This window comes from Solanum pennellii, chromosome 9 (assembly GCF_001406875.1).
Source record: "Solanum pennellii chromosome 9, SPENNV200".
Taxonomy (NCBI): Eukaryota; Viridiplantae; Streptophyta; class Magnoliopsida; order Solanales; family Solanaceae; genus Solanum; species Solanum pennellii.
Window position 1 is genome coordinate 4,557,953 of NC_028645.1, and position 6,951 is coordinate 4,564,903.

A 6,951-nucleotide genomic window follows, 5' to 3' on the forward strand; every position below is an offset into this window, starting at 1 on the left:
TTAATTCACTCATAATTTCATAAAATGTAGAAATCATCCCACATTCAAATTTTGAGAACATTTTTTTTCCTCTTTTTATATATATACATATATAAAATATTTATAATATAATATAAGCATCTTGTGATAGATAAAATAAAACAATATTTTAATGAACATGTTACAAAATGAAACATTATGTTTTTTTTAATAATTTTAAGTGTATTATCTGCGTTCTACGTGTATATATATGTATGTGCTTAGACATTTAGATTATAGCTGAATCGAAGAAAAGTACATATTTGATGAACGTATAGAGAGCAAGATAAATATACAAATAGTGTAATTTTTGATAAGTTCAAACGTCAATAATATCTTTATTTGCCTTATCACTTTCAGATGAGAAGATAGAATGACGAAAATACTCCTATTTGTCAATTGAATGATCAACAACAGACATGTTGAAAATTTGCTAAAAACTGTCTCTTGTATTTTCGTCATTCTGTCTACTCATCTGAAAGTGATGAGGCAAATAAGGATATTATTATTGTTTTAACTTGTCAAAAATTGTATACTGTGTATTTATGTCTTGCTCTCGTTACGTTTATTATACACATACTTTTTTTCGATTCAGCTATAATCTTAAAGCGCCCTTTGCATTTCTTTTCTCTAGTTTTTGTTTCAGCTTTTACTGTAGCTTTTTTGCATGTATGTGCTTAGATATAAGTTTCAATTTTTGTTTATTTTTTATCATCTATCGATATATTATCATCTATTAAATTAAGGGCAACTTTCACATATAGCAAATAAAAAATTTATATTTGTATACTATAGCAAAGTTTGCATAATTGCGCTCCATAGCAAACATAGGAACTATATAATTCGCTATACATATACAGTTGAAGCAAATTGTATAAAACGAAGTGTATAAAACAAGAAAGAGAAAGACATTTAGGCAGAGAACTGTATAAAAACGAATTGTATTATTATAAGTGTATAGAATGATTATATACAATTTGAATTTGTATAAATTGAGAAAGAGAGAAAGACAAAAGAGACTTGACAAGGAATATACAATTGAATCGAATTGTATAAAACGAGAAAGAGAGAAATTAGATACAATTTGAAAAATATATAAAACGAGAAAGAGAGAAAGGCAAAAAAACTGGACAGGAGAGTATTTTTATTGTATGATTATAAGTGTATAGGACGAAAATATATGTACTTGCATGTGTATATACGATTTTCTCACGCTTTATACAAACAGAAACGCAATTTATACATTTCGCTTCTGTTTGTATAAGTGAGAAAGACGAGGGTGGCGAGCGAGATCTGGAAGAGGGGAGAGAGGGGAACAAAAATATATGTATTTATACAATTTTCTCTGCTTTATACAATTAGAAACAATTTTTATACACTTGTGTTTGTATAAAAAGTGAGGAAGCGAGCGAGAGATTGGAGGAGAGTGGCAAGCGAGATATTTAAGAGAGAGGCGCCTAGTAAATTTTTGCAAACGTTTGCTATGAAGCACAATTAAATTAAACCCTAACTACTCCATTTATTTTAGATTATTAGTTTGCTATTATATACAATTTTCTCTTAAATTAAACTTTGAAAGGCCTTCGGACTTAACGGCCCAATAGAATTTCGCAATCCAATAACAAACAAATCCACATTAAATTGGGCCTCATTCATAATATTCTCTAATTTTGCATATTTTAAAAAAAATAAATTTATTAAAAATAATGAAAAGTAATTTTTAAATTAAAAAATATTTTTTGAAAAATATTTTCCTCCCTTCAAACAGTTCCTAAGAATCTCCAGAGTAGTGTGTCCAGTTGCTATATTCTGTAGAAGCCTGTGGAAATATTAATTTATGTTTTATTTTACTTATCTTATATTAAAAATAGATTTCGTAATTCATCTGCAGAGCAAATTAAGAGAAATTTATTGTTCATTTCTTGTAATATTGCCCTTATAACTAAATAACTATATAAAGTATTATTTCCTCTATTTTAGAAAACACTTTAGTAAAAAAAAAAAAGAAATCCAAAATAAAGTCACTTTCAAATTTTAAACAAAATTAATATGGTATGTTTTTTCAATCATACCTTTGTATCAAAAAAGCTTTTTTCTTAATAATACATAATTTTCCTAATAGATAGAGATTATTTAGTAAACTATACTTTCTATAATTATTTTTCTTCATAAGTTCAAAATGTATAAAATTAATATTTATTTTGAGACGAAAAAATAATTGGTAGATTTAAGTTTACAAAATCTAATTAGAAACTCTTTTGATAAATATATCTTTTAAAAGAATTATGTCAAATCAATATGAGTCAAATAAAATAAAATGCTCGAAGATTCTATAATGACGTTTAAAATTTGTACTATTATACAAGCTGTTATGATAATCATATAACAGAAATGTATACAAACGTGCATGGTTTAATTTAGTCTTTTTGTCACCATATTTGTCACAAACTTTTTATTTGTTTCACTAGAAATGTCTACATCGTGTTACATGAGTTCGTTTCCCCATAAATATGATTTACGTCGTGGTATAGTAGTCGATATAGTTATTTTATTTTTAATTAGAGGTTTTGAAATTAAATCTATGAGGGATTCAAGTTTTGTATTTGGATAAAAATCATATTGTGAGCGTCATTTTTAAATGGGATCGTGAATGGTGTTTCACTCATAATAAGTGGTTTTGGATTCTAGTGTTTGAGGGATTCAAGTTTTGTGTATGAAAAAAAATCATATTAAGAATATCATCCTCGAATGATTCGCGCAATACAAGTGTACGATTTCAATTTAATTAAAGTTCCAATAATTTTAATCTAGAATTGGAATACATAAGTGAATTCACTATTTATTACTCCTTCCATATAAAAGTGAATTATTGTGATTTTCTTATAATTGAAAAATCAAAATAAAGTAAAATTTTTGAAGTTTAAGAGAATTGTTGAGGTTAAGACTTTTTTCTGTTCATCTTTCCTTTAATGACATTCTTAACTAAGTACGTTACATTTTATAGTTGAATAGTTTTGAAATATCAAAAGAATAGAAGTAGAAATTAGTTTTTAATTTTTGAGAAAAAATTAAATTTGATCAAAGTAATATTTTATTTATGTTATTTCATCTTTTTGAACATTTTTACCTTTTTAATAAAAAAATTGAATAATTTTTCCCTTTTAACTTTAATATTTTTCAATTGAAAAATGAAAATAATAATAATTTATTTTAAAATTTAATTTTTTTTTTTGCCCATTTAACATTATCCTTAATTATTTTTTATCCTTAAATATTTTTATTTAAAAATTATATCACATCCCAACTATTTATTTAATATGGCCTAGAGAGAGAGTACCATCGTTATGATTATTGACAGCTGCGTGTAAATTATTAAATTAACTTAAAACTGCTGAGATTATTTAGCTAGTGGTAACCTTTTATTTTTAATTATTCATTTTACACGCTTTCTAAGAAATACTCAACACATTTTATATTACATTAATTTTTGAGTTATTTTTTAAATTAAATGAATTTTTTATTTTTCAACACTATTTTTAGAGTGTTCTTCTAATTTTACTTTTCATTAGTTAGTACCGGAATTAGTGATTAATTATTACTCCCTTTGTCTCTATTTTCTTGTTCATATTTCCATTTATATCTATTCCTATTTACTTGTCCATTTTAATAAATCAAGAAAGGACAATAGTATTTTTCATAATATGCCCTTATTTAATTCTAAAAAGTATTATTAAGTTGTAATGCATGCTTTTTGGAACCAGAAAATACATTTATTATATTTGGGGAGTTACATAATCTTTTAAGTTAAGGATAAAATTGTAACTAACATATGATAATCATTAGTGTCTTAATATTTGTGTCACTTCTAAAGTGGACAACTAAATAGGTACAGAAGGAATATTTAGTTATTTAATCATAAATTTGACAATAATTAATAAGGGTAAAAATGAAAAAATAGATTCAATTATATCTTAATCTATTTTTCATAAAAAATATAAAACACCTCAAAAATTAAGTCAATATGGAATGTTAAGAGTAATGATTAACTATTAGCTAACTACATGTATTTTCAATACAACAATATTTGATAAACTACATTACTTCTTTTCTCATTATTCTATTATTTTATCTGACTTAAAAGCACTTAAAATAAATCACTGTAAATATGTTTTTAAGTCTCTAATTAAAGGATGATATTTTTTTGATTGCATTTTGTAATCTTCAACTAATTTAAAGTTACTTAAATTATATAATATTGTTGGGCTATTGCATTCTAAATTATACAAGTCAATATTTATATTATTGTGTTAATATAAATTATACTGCATTAAATTTAAATCTCTTTACAAAACGTAAAAATATTCACACATTAGTTTAAATATTTATTTATTTTATATTTTAATTATATATTCACCTATATGTAAATATGTTTGGTGGATCAAAGAGATGTGTAAAGAGGGTCCCTATATTTTTCTAAGGATTGTGTTGCCCATATTATAGTAACATGTCATGTGCTAGCTTCAAAGCTCCTTTGAAGGGTATTTTGATGTGTTGATTTTTACAACACAACCCCTCCATGTGCCAAAGTAAAACTTACAAGTTTTGGATCTAAAATGCTTTCTTCAACTTCACTTTAGTTGAGTTCTTCACACACTTATTTGAGACAAGTGTCTACTTTTTGCATAAATGTCTTGAGAATCCCAATAAATGCTTTAAAGAAGCAATGAGTGAAATCAATAAAGTCTCATTTAATGCCTCACTTGTGATTAGACCATTTGGAGGTAAGTATAATAAAGTTACCCTTTTTGATAAAACACAACCAAGAATAAGATATATTTCTAATGTTAGATTTGCTCGAATGGTTAAATATTTATATTATTAATCGACAAAAATAGATGAAGTTTATATTTTTTTTAATAGTAAGGTGCGTGGGAGAAAAAATAGGATATTATTTTTAACTTGGACTATGAGCTCCAGATGCAGAGCTATAGTATCTTGAGGCTGTCCTTAGTTAAAAATTATATAATATATCCAAGTAAAATTCTGTTAAAAATGGTTGAATTTAATATTTTGGACCCTTGGTACAATATACGAAGAAGGATGATGTTAGGGTTTTGCTTTGATTTTCTTACCATAATTTATATTTATTTTTTTTAAAGAAAAAATAAAATATTATCGTAAATATTTTTACCTTTTTTTTTAAGGGAAATATAATATTATTTTATATTTTGTTTATTCTTTTTTATTAGGAAAAAAATTTTGGAGTAGGAAAAAGTTTTAGAGTAGCTATTTCTTTTTTAGTAGGAAATGTTTTAGTATTCTATAACATAAGCTTGTTTCTTCTAACACAAAAGAATAATAGAATCCACAATGTACTCGTTTAGAGACTTTTGTTTATGGAAAGATTTTATTCTATCCACAGTTTTAATATTTTTTCTTCATATTACTTTTGATATAATAGTATTTATTTTGTTTTTAGTATTAGTTTTTGTTATCTAATTTATCAATCATATGATTTGCAAATTATAAGCTTCCGCATGACGCCATATTCACTCCTTCGTATCTCCAACAAACGCTTCGTTCCAAAAAAACTTTTTCATTGATCACTGAATCAATTTTACGTATAAATATTTTAATACAATATAATTTTATTTATTATTCGAATATACAAATTAATTATGTATAAGTAAAAGTGAACAAAAACTTCAATTAGATATTTCTATAGTGTAGTACTAGCTCCCTTCGTCCCATATTAATTAATGCTGTTTATTTGTCCCTAGGGCTAATTTATTTATCATTTTTGTTAAAATAGTTATTTATCATTTATGTGTAGCTTTTCATTTCAAGAGTAATATTGACTTGCATAATATATCAATTAAATAAATTACATTATTAATGATGTTAAATTCTTTTACCCTCTTTATATATCATATTATCATCGTATCATATAAATAAAATTAAATACACTTTTTCCCTATCTTTATATTTATATTTATAAATTACACACAAAATATGTAGCCTACCATGTTCATTGATTCTTCCTTAATTCCATTTTTTTTATGGCTGTGCGTGTGAATTAAAATATAAAAAGGATAACATAAGATATGTTGCCTTTTTCTCACAAAGAAACTTGGATTATTATAATTTTGAACTGCTAAGCATTTAAAAACTGAATTTACTGTTTATTTTATTAGTGGCAAAATTAATTTACACTTTTTAACTTTGTTTTAAAAATCAAATCATCTTTTCAATTGTGAATAATAAACATTTTTCACCTCTTTATTCTAAGCAATATCTATATATGTATATAAACCTTCTCTTATATGTGTGTATATTTTATCCTAAGTATTTTTACATTTTAATTTAAGTTAATTAACATTTAAAGTAGAAAAAAACCTTTTGTGAATCCATTATTAAATCAATACTATCTTTTATATATGTAAGAAATTTTTTTATTTTGCTTGAAAACAAAAAAAAAGTGTTAACTATACACATTATAATTATTAAATTATTAATGTCATAATAATTGATTTCTACATTATAGTGCTTTTATAGATAATTATTGTAGCATTATTTTTGTACGAGCCAAACGTCCCCTAAGGTGTTTATTACTTTAATAGGAAGTTTAAACAGACAAAATGATGTGATTTTAGTTGATTAGTCCAATTTCTAGGTTTAGTAGGATTTGGCTGCAGTAATTGTTGAAAGCCATTAAGTCGATTCTTATGTCTTTCACTCACACCAATTGCCAATTGTCATGCATGAAAAAGATGGCAAATTTTAGTAGATGTTCGGAAAAATAACTGAATTTCTCACTTATTTTCTTGCGTTCAGTATGTAAGTAAATTTTGTTAAAAATAATTTTATATATATAATTTAGATAAACATTATGAAAGATAAGAGAGTGTGTCGGAGAAATGTGGGGTGGGGGTG